The 13,455-nt window shown below is 36.4% G+C and overlaps 1 pseudogene; it reads right to left on the reverse strand.

Annotated features, from left to right (window-relative positions):
* Nucleotides 1-10,801: 10,801 nt before the first annotated feature.
* Nucleotides 10,802-11,588, reverse strand: LOC138743048 (ferritin heavy chain pseudogene; annotated as a pseudogene).
* Between the last annotated feature and the right edge of the window lie 1,867 nt (nucleotides 11,589-13,455).

Genomic DNA, 13,455 nt, shown 5'->3' on the forward strand with positions numbered 1-13,455 from the left:
ATGGATCAGGCATTAGTTTGCTTTTTATCCTGAAGACAGAAATTTTCATTCAATTATTACCAGGTGTTATCTAATAAGTACAGTAGCATAACATTTTATTTACTTCATTATTGCTTTAACATTGCCTTTTTGAGTGCAACTAAACACTTCATTCTTTCTTCGCATTTACTCTGGTTTTACTCCTGTATGTTTTAACTGGGACACAGCTACTTATTCCTTACTCTATGTGCACAAATTGAATCCCTATCTATTGTTCCTTAATTTGTTACAATATTTTAAAATCTGTTTTTTGGGTATTGTCTAAAAATTTTAGAAACAATTTAAATACAAGACTCAGAGATCATTATTAGGTCCATTCTTCTAAAGTCTGAGCTAAATTATGCCATATTCAACTTACTAATGACAAATGTGAAACATGGTCAGGGTCTTTTAAAAGTGCATAAAAATACCTATAAACTCATATCTAGATTTTGTGAAAGACAGCCTTTCAAATATGCACCTGTCCCTACATCTCTTCCTTTACCTACCTACCTTCCAGGTAAGGCAGAGCTTTATATGCACCTGATCTGCATTCGATGCACTGTGTGTGGTCTCTCCTATATTGGTGAGACCAAATGCAGATTGAGCGACTGCTTTACTGAACACTGACTCTCTATGGGTTTAAACTCAAGTTTCTTGCAGCCAAACATTTCAATTCCCTTAGCTGCTCTTACAGAAACACATCCATTGTTAGGGCGAGGCCAAATGTAGACATGAGGAATGATGTATTCCTCCTGGCATGAGCTACTTTTTCTAATTTTGAGTACGTCCCCCTAGGTTCCTCCACTTTTCCTAATGGTTTCTCTCTCAACCTATCACCTCTGGGCCCTTTTCACCTTTATATACTTAGTATCACCCTTTTCCTCCATTGACCATTTTTATCCATAGATGCTGCCATTTAGATGTGTCAATTGCTTCTCACTAAGTAAAATGTTGTAATGTTACAGCACAGTAATAGGCCTTTTTTGGCCCACGAATCAGTGCAGCACACTGACAACCCTAATATGTTTTGAACGATGGGAGGAAACCCATGCAGATATGGGGAGAATGCACAAACTCTTTATAGACAGTGCTGATTTCAAACCCTAGAGCTGTAACAGCGCCACCCTGATGTGTTCCAGAGGTAAAGAACTTATCTCATGAGCATAATAAATATCATTGCTACATGACAAATTCAACAATATAGGGAGCAGTATCAAGCAAGGCATGTGGCCTATTCTTATCTTCCCCCCACCAGTCCTCAGAGGATCCATTAAATTTAACTAACCTCAAAAATTCACCTTCCAATCTTCTGAACAATGACTTGCAAGCTGTGAGCCTCACCCACTGATCCATTCCCCTGTGCAGAGTTGGTCAAGCAAGGCTAATTCTCTTCCATGCTGCAATACTCCAAGTGAGAAACCAAGTTGTCATTATAAACTCTGTTAGACAAGTGCAGCCTGAATTTCAAGCCCTCTTCGATTCCTTGACTGAGTTGTATATCTCAAAAGTTGAATGCCTTTTGCTTATTACACCGCTCTTAAGAATCAGAGGAGAACCTGGTTAAAGATCAGGGAGCCTCTGAGAAGGCAGACGAAAACAAATTACACCTTTGCCTCCAATTCACTGCATACAGCTCAACATTAATGAAAAGTGTTTCAGAGAAAGCACAGCAGCCTGCCTTCTGTATTATATGTCTACAAAACCCAGTCTTGTTACCTTCACAGATGTCTGTGCCCTCTTGTTCCTGTAGCCTGTTTAGAATTATTCCATGTAAATTACATTGCCATACAAAATTTACCAGATTTTTTTTTCTGCATTGAATTTCATCTGAGATTTAGTGGAATGATTCAAATACATTCTGAAGACAAGTTTGGTATTATTGACTCCATTAAATTCCAACTAGTCTTCATTCATAAATGGTTTTCTACACTATCTTCCTGCCCTGTCTCCTCATAGACACCAGGTAGCAACTGGATTTTCAAAAGTGGAAATAAATGGTCAGATTATTATATGGATGGGGAGGAAATTCAAACCTCAGAAGTACAAAGGGATTTGGTCCTTGTGCAGGATAACCTGAAAGATGACTGCCAGATTGGACCAGCGGTGAAGAAGGCAAATGCTATATTGGCATTAGTTTCAAAGGGGATTGTGTACAAGAATAAAGAGGTGTTGAGAGATTATGGGGCACTGGTGAGACCTCATTTAGAGTACTGTATGCAGTTTTGGGTCCCATAATCTTAGAAAGGATATAGCAAGATTGGAGAGGGTACAGAGGTTTACCAGAATGACTCCAGGAATGAGAAAGATAACATATTAGGAACCTTAGCAATTCTCGGACTCTATTCATTAGAATATAGAAGAATCTGAGAGGATCTCACAGAAACATTTTGAATAATGAATAGATTGGACAGAGTAGATGTAAAAGTTTACCCTGTTGGGTGATTCCAGGACAAGAGGGCACCGAATTTAAAAAAAAGTACCAATTTACAACAGAGATTAGGATAAATTTCTTTTGCCAGAGGGTAAGTGGCTTTGTGGAATTTGTTGCCACATGCAGCTGTGGAGGCAGAATCTTTGGAGGAATTTAATGAGGAAATTGATGGGTATCAAGGGATATGGGGACAAGGCTGGAACTTGGAAATAGAAGCGAGGACAGTTTAGCTCAGAGAGGTTTCACGGAGAAAACTCTGATCCAAATAGCCTGCTTCTGTTCCTTCTTGTGATCTGCTGCATTCTGGTTCCACTGTTTCTAATAAATGCAGTACATTGGTAGAAGTTGTACATCCTGCTTTTCCAAAGTGGAATCAAGTTTCCAACCTTGCATTTGCATCATCACACTTTAGCCCAAAATACTCAGCCAGCAGCAAATTGTCCAGGTGGAAACAATCGGCCAGCTCAACTGCAACAGCCAGTTGGCCAAAACCACATTCCCACATTATCTATTCCACTTAAGAAATGTGAAGAATTAAATACAAAACCTAAAACACTAATATTTAAATACAGTTTGTTAAACATTAATATTAATTCCCTGAGAATTTGTCTTGTACATTGAAAATACTGTTCATGTTGTTCAAGTAGATTCCCTGACTCTTGCAAAGCCAGCTCTTGGGCTAGACTCAGGAGAATCACATTAAAGTCAGGTCAGGAAATTACCAACAAATTAACTGTCAAAGTCATAGATTCATAGTGCCTAGAAACAGGCCATTCAGTTCACCAAATCCATGCAGACATAGATGTTACTGCTTGTAGTGAGATGCATTGGACACAAGGTGGATAGCTCAAAGGAATAAGATGACAGGTTCCCCTTTACCTAGCAAGAGCATAACAAATATGATAATTGCCACATGCCAAATTCAATACATGGAGCAGCATCAAGCAACTCGTGTGGCCCTTTCTTCCCCCTTCCCTCTGCTTCCATTAGTGCTCTGGTCATTGAGGTTATATCAATTGTTCTTAACTGTCGTGAGAGTCTTTATCTCCACCATCTCTCAGGCAGTGCATTTCAGATTTCAACCACTTTCTGGGTGAACAAAATCCTCGTCACCTCAATCTTCTACCTCTCAGTTAAAACTATTCTGTGGTTTTCCTATGCTTTTGGTTTCTTACTTTGTACCCTATGCACCTCTATCAGGTCTCCCTTCAGCCTCTTCTACTCCAAGGAAAAAACACACAGCCTATTTGTCAAGGCAATCAGAACTGTACACTGTGCTCTATAACTTGACCAATGTGTTATTTAAAAAAAAGAAACAAGAACTGCAGATGCTGTAATTTTGACCAGAAACATTGACTGATTGATCTGCTGAGTCCTTCCAGCTTTTATTTGTTCATTCAATGTTTCATAAAGTTGTGCATCTCTGTGTTCTTATTTTCTATGTCCTGGTTAAGGAAGCAACATCCTGTGCACATTCTCAACCACCTTAACCATCCATACAAGTACTTTTAGGGATCCTTGGAATTACACATTACTGAAACTGCAAGCTCCAGCTCTAAGGACATCAATGCTATAGTCACTAAATTTGATGATTAAACTTAAAACAACATGGATTTTTCTCTTACTCACCAAGGCACACAGTTTAAGGCCACTCTACTTCCAGGTCCAATGTAAAGGGTGGGGGGGGGGGGAGGTGGAAATTGACATCAGATGAAAGGATGATGGTCACGTGACGGAGTAGTGGCCGGTCGGGGAACACCAGCCCTCTCCAGAAAAGTTAAAAAAAAGACAGTGAAAAAACAAAGGCACAAACACAAAAACCAAAATAAAGTGAAAGTAAAGGTGTGGAGAAAATGGCAGCGAAAAAAGAAGCCAAAAGCAACAGGAAGAAGAAAGTGAAGGCCTTACCTGTACGAGGAGGCCCGCCGTGGACAGAGAAGCCCGCTCCCTAAGGTCAGTTGAAGCCCCGAACTCGGGACTACAAAAATGGCTCAAGGAGCCAAACAAAAGTGCGGAACCGCGCATGCACGAGGAGTCGTACATGCGCGATGCGCAAGACAAAAATAACACTGACGGGAGGGGGGACCAGCTGAGGAGTCGATCTCCACAGCTGAAATTGACAACCACAACAAAGCAGCAAGAGGAAAACACAGAAAATAACGAGAGCAAGAAAGAGAGTAAAAAGAAATCAAAGAAACAACAGATGACCAACCCAGAGGAAGAAGACCAGCATTAAGACACTTCTAGTAAAAATAAGAAGACCAAAAATACCCAACAAAATAAAACAAACAAACCAGCAAGAAAACCAGAAGAGATAGATGTAAAGGACACAGATCCTGGAGTGGACTCAGAAGAAGAAGTGGAAGAACACAGAGAAATGGAAGATGAAGGGAAGGGCAAGTACATGGATATATTTTTTTTAAAGAATATATGGAATCAGTAAAATGGCAATCACAAAAATTCAGTGAACTAAAAAGAAGAGTAAAAAGTACAGAAGAAAAAATGAAGAGATTAGAGATGATCATGGCAGATATAGGAAAAAGAGTGGACAAGGTGGAAGAATGAGAAACAGCCGTAGAAATGGAAGTAGATGACTTTAAAAAGAAATTAGAAGAATCTGATAAAAAAAAGTTAAAGAGACACAAGAGCTGTTAGCTCAGAAGATAGATATAATGGAAAATTATAGTAAAAGAAACAATATAAAGATAGTGGGCCTTAAGGAAGATGAAGAAGGCAAGAATATGAGAGAATTTATAAAAGAATGGATCCCCAGGGTCCTAGGAAGACCAGAATTACAGGAAGAAATGGAAATAGAAAGGGCACACAGAACATTAGCCCCTAAACCACAACCACAACCATTCTAGTAAAATTCTTAAGATATACAACAAGAGAAAATATATTGGAGAAAGCAATGAGGAAAATAAGAGAAGACAAAAAACCACTGGAATACAAAGGTCAAAAAAATTTTTTCTATCCAGATATAAGTTTTGAACTCCTGAAGAAGAGGAAGGAGTTTAATACAGCAAAAACGATCCTATGGAAAAAAGGATATAAATTTATGCTAAAGTATTCAGTGGTACTTAAAATAGTTATTCCAGGGCAGCAAAACAGACTATTTTTGGATCCGGAGGAAGCAAGAAAATTTGCAGAACTACAAAACAGACAGTGAGGAAGATATGTAACGAGAACAAAAATGACCACAAACTATATGTATGTGTGTATGTATATATAAAAAAAATAGAATATAGGTAAGAACTAAGGGAAAGAAAGGGAAGAAAGGAAGTATGGGGGGGAATTAAGAGAGTGACCTTTTCTGGGGGGGCTGGGTGGGGAAGAGTTACGGTCACTGCGAAATCAGTTGACGCTTGCGAGTGAATTCGCAAATCCAAATGGAGAGGGGATGTGGTTGCCCGTCAAGGGACAAAGGGCAACTCAGGAAGGGGAGGGGATAGTGGGGTTAAAGGAATTTTAGATAGGAGAATAAGGGAAATGTTTTATGTTTTAGAAATGTTGTCTTATAATGTGTTCAAAAAAAGAAAGTAGAAATGGATAAGGTTGAAAGGTGATGATGAAACGGAAAGGAAAAATAAACAAAGTATGAAATGGCTATGTTGAACTATATGACTTTAAATATTAATGGAATACATAACCAAATCAAAAGGAAGAAACTGCTAAATTTACTGAAAAAATAAAAAATTGATATAGCATTCGTACAAGAAACACACTTAACTGAAGTGGAACACAAGAAATTAAAGAGAGATTGGATAGGACATGTAACAGCAGCGTCATATAATTCAAAAGCTAGAGGAGTAGCTATATTAATCAGTAAAAATGTATCAATCAAAATAGAAGAGGAAATAATAGATCCAGCAGGGAGATATGTAATGATAAAATGTCAGATATATTTGGAGTTTTGGAATTTACTCAATGTATATTCACCTAACGAAGAAGATCAAAAATTTATGCAAGATTTTTTTTGAAGATAGCAGACACGCAAGGAAACATACTAATAGGAGGTGATTTCAACCTTAATTTGGATTCAAACATGGATAAAACTGGGAAAAAAATGAACAGAAAGAACAAAGTAACCAAATTTATAATTAATTCGATGCAAGAAATGCAACTTTTGAATATATGGAGGAAACAACACCCAAAGGAAAAGGAATATTCATATTATTTGGGTAGACATAAAACATACTCAAGAATAGACCTATTCCTGTTATCAGCTCGCATGCAAGACAGAGTTAGGAAAACAGAATACAAAGCTAGACTATTATCGAACCATTCACCCCTGTTATTGACAATAGAGTTAGAGGACATCCCAGCAAGAATGTATAGATGGAGATTAAATTCCATGCTACTTAAAAGGCAGGATTTTAGAGAATTCATTGAACGACAAATTAAAATGTACTTTGAAATAAATACGGAATCAGTGAAAGATAAGTTTAAACTATGGGACGCAATGAAAGCGTTCATCAGAGGGCAAATAATAAGTTATGTAACTAAGATGAAGAAGGACTACAATCAGGAAACAGAGCAGTTGGAAAGGGAAATAGCAAATATAGAAAAAGAATTAGCAATGAAGGAAGACAACTAAAAGAAGAGAATTGGCAGATAAAAAAATAAAATATGAAACACTACAAACATATAAGGTGGAGAAGAACATAATGAAGACAAAACAGAAATATTATGAACTAGGAGAAAAAACGCACAAAATTCTAGCGTGGCAGCTTAAGACAGAACAAACTAAGAGAATGGTATTGGCATTAAGGAAAAAAGACAAGCAAATCACATATAATCCAACGGAGATTAATTCTACGAACAATTATATCGAAGGGAAAGAAAACAAAATAGATGAATTTTTAATTAAAATTGAACTACCAAAATTACAAACAGAGGAACAAAATAAATTAACAGAACCATCTAAAATAGAAGAAATACAAGAGATAATAAAAAAAAACTACCGAATAATAAAACACCAGGAGAGGATGGATTCCCAATAGAATTCTATAAAACATTTAGAGATTTATTAATTCCTCCCCTTCTGGAAGTAATCAACCAGATTGATAAAACACAAAGCTTATCAGATTCATGCAAAACAACAATAATTACAGTAATACCAAAGACAGGGAAAGATCCCCTTGCACCAGCATCATATAGACCAATATCTTTACTTAGCACAGATTATAAGATAATAGCTAAACTATTAGCAAACAGATTAGCTGACTATGTACCAAAATTAGTAAATCTAGACCAAACTGGATTTATTTAAAAAAGACGAACAACAGACAATATCTGTAAATTTATTAACTTAATTCACGCAGTAGAAGGAAATAAAGCTCCAACAGTAGCGGTTGCTTTAGACGCAGAGAAGGCCTTCGACAGAGTAGAATGGAATTATTTATTCAAAGTACTACAAAAATTCAGCTTACCAGAGAAATATATTAATTGGATTAAAGCATTATATAAGGGGCCATTGGCGAAAGTGACAGTAAATGGATATATATATCAAAACAATTTAACTTAAGCAGATCAACAAGGCAGGGATGCCCACCATCTCCCTTATTGTTCGCATTAGCCATAGAACCACTAGCAGAACTGATAAGAACAGAAAATAAAAATAAAAGGGATAAAAATAAAAGACAAGGAATATAAAATCAGTTTATTTGCAGATGATGTTATAGTATACTTAGCAGAACCAGAAATATCAATAAAGGAATTACATAGGAAATTGAAGGAATATGGAGAAGTGTCGGGGTACAAGATTAACGCAAATAAAAGTGAATCAATGCCAATGAATAATGCGGATTTCTCAAAATTTAAGAAAGAATCACCATTCAGATGGCAAAAGCAAGCAATGCGATACCTTGGTATACAAATAAATAAAAACCTCGGCCATCTATATAAACTCAATTATTATCCACTAATAAAAAATTACAAGACGACTTAGAGCATTGGAAAGACTTACCACTAACACTGATAGGAAGGATAAACTGTATTAAAATGAACATTTTCCCAAGGATACAATACCTATTTCAGGCATTACCAATACGCTTAACAGAGAAATTCTTCAAGGAGTTAAAGAAAATAATAAGGAAATTTTTATGGAAAGGGGGGGAAACTGAGGATAGCACTAGATAAATTAACAGAATGGTATAAACAAGGAGGCTTACAACTACCAAACTTTAAAAATTATTAAAGAGCCGCACAATTAAGATACCTATCAGATTTTTATCAAACAAGGGAAAAGCCAGATTGGACTAGATTAGAACTTGATAAAATAGGGGAGAAGATACCTGAACATATATTATATAAATGGGATGAAAAATTGGTACAACGTAGGAATTCTCCAGTATTGCATCACCTGCTCAACATTTGGAAGAAGATTCATGTAGAAAGGAATAAAACAAATTACCAACTACCAAAACTAATACTGACGCAAAATCAACTAATCCCTTTTACAATAGATAACCTTTCCTTTAGAGAATGGGAGAAAAAAGGGATCAAAAGAATAGAAAATTGTTTTTCGGGAAATAAATTATTATCCTTTGAACAAATGAAGGATAGATATAATATAACTCACGATACAGTGTTGGCATACTACCAACTGAAATCCTACTTGAAGGACAAATTGGGAAGCAGTCTGAGGTTACCAGAGGGAAGAAATTTTGAATATGTGATTACAGACACAATGATAATCAAAAAATTTGTAACAAACATGTATATTAAACTACAAGAAAAAGAGAATGAGGAAACAAATGGTAAAACTAAACAAAAATGGGAACAAGATTTAAACATGAAGATAAAGAATGAAACATGGGAGAAGTTGTGCTCAGGAACTATGAGAAATACAATAAACACGAGGTTACGTATGATACAATATAACTGGATACACAGGCTATACATTACACCTCAAAAGTTAAATAAATGGGACCCAACAGTATCTGACAGATGTTTTCGCTGTAAAAAGGAAATGGGAACAACAATTCATGCAATTTGGACATGTGAGAAAGTGAAAAAATTTTGGGAAGATCTAAACCAGATATTAAATAAAATCACAAAAAGCAATATACCAAAAAACCCAGAGATCTTCCTCCTAAGTAACATAAAAAACAAAGAATTTGGACTCGATTTGGATGGTGCACAAAAAAAGATTTGTTATGATAGCCCTAGCTGTAGCAAAAAAATGTATTATGTCAACCTGGAAATTAGAAGATAACTTGAGAATACAACAATGGTATATAGAAATGAATAAATGTATTCCATTAGAAAAAATAACCTATAATTTAAGAAATAACATTACAATATTTGAACAAATATGGGAGCCATACATGAAACATAATAGAGAAAACCTACCGTGGACATCACCTAAAATGTCAGAAGGAGAAGAGAATGAAAAGAACTGACTCAGTGGAATTTCTTGTTTATTTTTATTGAATGACAACATTGTTTGATGGGTTTAATGTATCTTATATTCTGAACTTTAAATAAATGGGAGAGGAGGGAGGGAGGGGAGGAGGGAAGGGGGGAGAAAATGACACTGTATATATTTAAGAAGGAAAATGTATGTATCTTGATCAATATGGTTTATAGTGTGAAAAATATTTTTTTTTTAAATGAAAGGATGATGCCCAAAATGTCAACTTTCCATTAATGCTGGGGGACCTGCTGAGTTCATCCAGCATTTCTATATGTTACTTTAGCTTTCCAAAATCTGCAGACTCTGCATTCTGCACCCACACATTACCCCTGTGGTACTATATTCCCCACCTCCCCCACACTGAAAACTAGCAAAATGCAGAAACTCTTGACAGTCAGACATCTGCAGATCAAGAAAAACTGTTAATATTTCAGGTTGAAAACAACTCAGATCTGAGAAAGGCAAGTTGGCTTTGCATTCATTGGAATGCTCCAATGAGCTCACTGGAAGAGGTGCTGCAACTGAAGCTTTCTTGGAACAAAAACAGAGTACTGGAAGAATGCATACATAATTAAGTGTCTGTGGAAGCAAAGGGGGAAAGCTGAAATTTTAGGTTGAAACTCTGCATTAGGACTGAGAGGAAACAGGAAAAATTGTCAGGAAAGGCGTGGAAGTGTGGTAAAGGTTGCAAGGTGAAAGGTGGAAGTAAATAGGGAAGGGATGATAGGCAGATAGAACTAGATTCTGCAGGGAGTGAGGGATGAACAAGAGAAGCAACCTAGATGGACCATGAGTGTGTGTAGGAGAACATCTGGATTTGGGGCACCTGCATTTGGAAAAGTATAAGTTTGTATCATGAAGCTATTGAAGTGATTTGTTTCAGTCGATACCTTGTTTACTTTTTTAAAAATAAAAACTTCTGCAAACTTTTATTTAGCAACAGATCCTCAGTTGTGCCAGTTTACATGTTTTTCCTTTTAATAGAAACCAGGTACAAAGTTTGTTTCACATTTGATTTACTTCTTCCACTTAATTCACAAACAAGTCAACACCATTTAAAATTGATGTCACCAAAACAGATTCACAATTGGGGAAAAGATAATCCAGGGAAAAGCATCGGCGTGCTGAAAATGGAATGGTTGGCACACTGATTTCCTGAGGTGTGCTGTCCTAGCTGCTCTCTCCTAGTGTATGCTTGTCAAACAGGTACTCGGCCATGCCAGACTGAGGAGCGCCCATGCGGGTCAGATTGGTGATCATGTCTCCAAGCTTCTTTATGGCCTTGACCTGCTCATGCAGGTAGTGAGTCCCCAGGAAGTCACACATATGAGGGTCGTTTTTGTTAGAAGCAAGTTTGTGGAGATCCAGGAGAGACTGGTTGACGGTCTTTTCCAGGTGCAGGGCACACTGCAAGGCTTCAAGACCATTTCCCCACTCATGCCGGTCAGGATTCGAAACATCCTGGAGAATCACACGTCCCCCATGCTGGTTCTGAAACTTGATCAGTTTCTCCGTGTGCTCCCGCTCCTCGTGGGGCTGATCCAGGAAGAACTTGGCTAAGTTCTTCAACGCCACATCATCCCGATCAAAGTAAGCTGACATGGACAGGTAGACGTAGGAAGCATAAAGCTGCATGTTGATCAGCCGGTTGACACTGGCTTCGCAATCCAGGTGGTAATTCTGGTGCACTTGGGAAGTCATCTTCTGCATTGGCTCCAACACAAAACAGTTGCTCAAATCAAAAAAGGTTTCTTGAAGGCGAGGTTTGGGGGGGGTTCTATTCCGTTTACTTTCAAAGAGTTTTTTTCAGGATTTGAATAGCACGGTACGGGAATTTTTATGGAAGGGGAAATTAGCATGAGTAGCTTTACATAAACGCATGGAAATATGAATTGGGTGGTCTTCAATTACTTCATTTTCAAAATTTTTTTGAAGCAGCTCAGTTGAAATTTTCTGCCTTGATAACCATCTTTAATAAATTTTATTTTATTGACCAGTTAATAAAATTTCTATTATACATCATAAATGGGATCAATTTATTTTGCACTAGTGGCATCCTCACTAATCTATACCCCTCAACTCCCATCAACACATGTACCTTATGCCACATTCTAACCAAATGTCTTAATATTGGTGCACCTGTTTCTCCAGTTAACAATACCTCATTCCATTTATATAGAAATTCTTCAGGTTCTTTTTCATTTCTTTATTATACCAAGCTATGTTTCTCCTTCCTCAAAAAAAGAAATAAATCATAATTGGGCTGTTTTATAATAATAATCAAAATTTGGAAGCTGTAAACCTCCCGATTCAAATCTGCAAGTTAATATTTCCATAGAAATCCTCAACATCTTGCCTTTCCACAAGTATTTCCTTATAATTTTATTTAAATCCTTAAAAAAACTTTTTAGGAATATCCACAGGTAAAGATTGAAATATTGCACTCATGGAAAAATATTCATTTTAATACAATTTACATGGCCAATTAATGCAATTGGTAAATCATCCCTTTTTTCAAAAAAGATTCCCTAACTAATTATCAATTCTAATTCCCAAATATTCTATCTCACATTCAGGCCATTTAAATTTCTTATTTTGTCTGCATTGGGTATAGTCACCAAAAGTCAATGGCCTGATTTCACTTTTATCCCAATCCTGTATTGTTCTAATTGCATATGTAATTTACCTAAATAATTTTCTGGATCTGTCAAATAAACAATTATATCATCTGCAAAGAAACGAATTTTATGTTAATTCTTTCTTTATTTGGCTTGGCTTCGCGGATGAAGATTTATGGAGGGGGTAAAAGTCCACGTCAGCTGCAGGCTCGATTGTGGCTGACAAGTCCGATGTGGGACAGGCAGACACGGTTGCAGCGGTTGCAGGGGAAAATTGGTTGGTTGGGGTTGGGTGTTGGGTTTTTCCTCCTTTGTTTTTAGCCCCTATTTTAATACCCTTAATATCCAAGTCTGTTCTAATTAATTCGGTTAACAGTTCAATTACTAAATGGCAAATGATAATGGACAACCTTGTCTTGTTGATTTAATATAATCAGACATAAGACTATTTATCACTACTCTGCTCTTGGATCAATGTACAATGCTTTTATCCAATTTATAAATGTTTGTCCTAAGCCAAATTTAGCATCTTAAAAAGAAATTCCCATTCTACTCCATCAAATGCCTTTTCTGCATCTAAATCCACTGCTACACTTAAATTGTCTTTCGTTTGGGCTAGATGAATTAAACTAATCAGCCTAGTTACATTATCCGCCGATTTTTAAAAAAGAACAAATATTATTTGGTCCTTGTTAATTAGTTTTGGTAAAAAAAATTCCAGCCTATTTGCTAATAATTTAGCCATTATCTTCTAATCCCCATTCAATAATGACAATGGTATTAATGCATCTTTCTTTTTTTGGAATTACCTGTTATAATTGCTGTCTTAAAAGAATCATGTACATTTCCAGTTTCTTCCAATTGTATTTAAACTTACACAAATACAGGAATCAGCACATCTTTAAATTCTTTATAGATTTTTGATGTAAATCCATTTTCACCAGGCAATTTATTATTTTATAAAG

The sequence above is a fragment of the Narcine bancroftii genome, chromosome 9 (genome assembly GCF_036971445.1).
Source record: "Narcine bancroftii isolate sNarBan1 chromosome 9, sNarBan1.hap1, whole genome shotgun sequence".
Lineage (NCBI taxonomy): Eukaryota > Metazoa > Chordata > Chondrichthyes > Torpediniformes > Narcinidae > Narcine > Narcine bancroftii.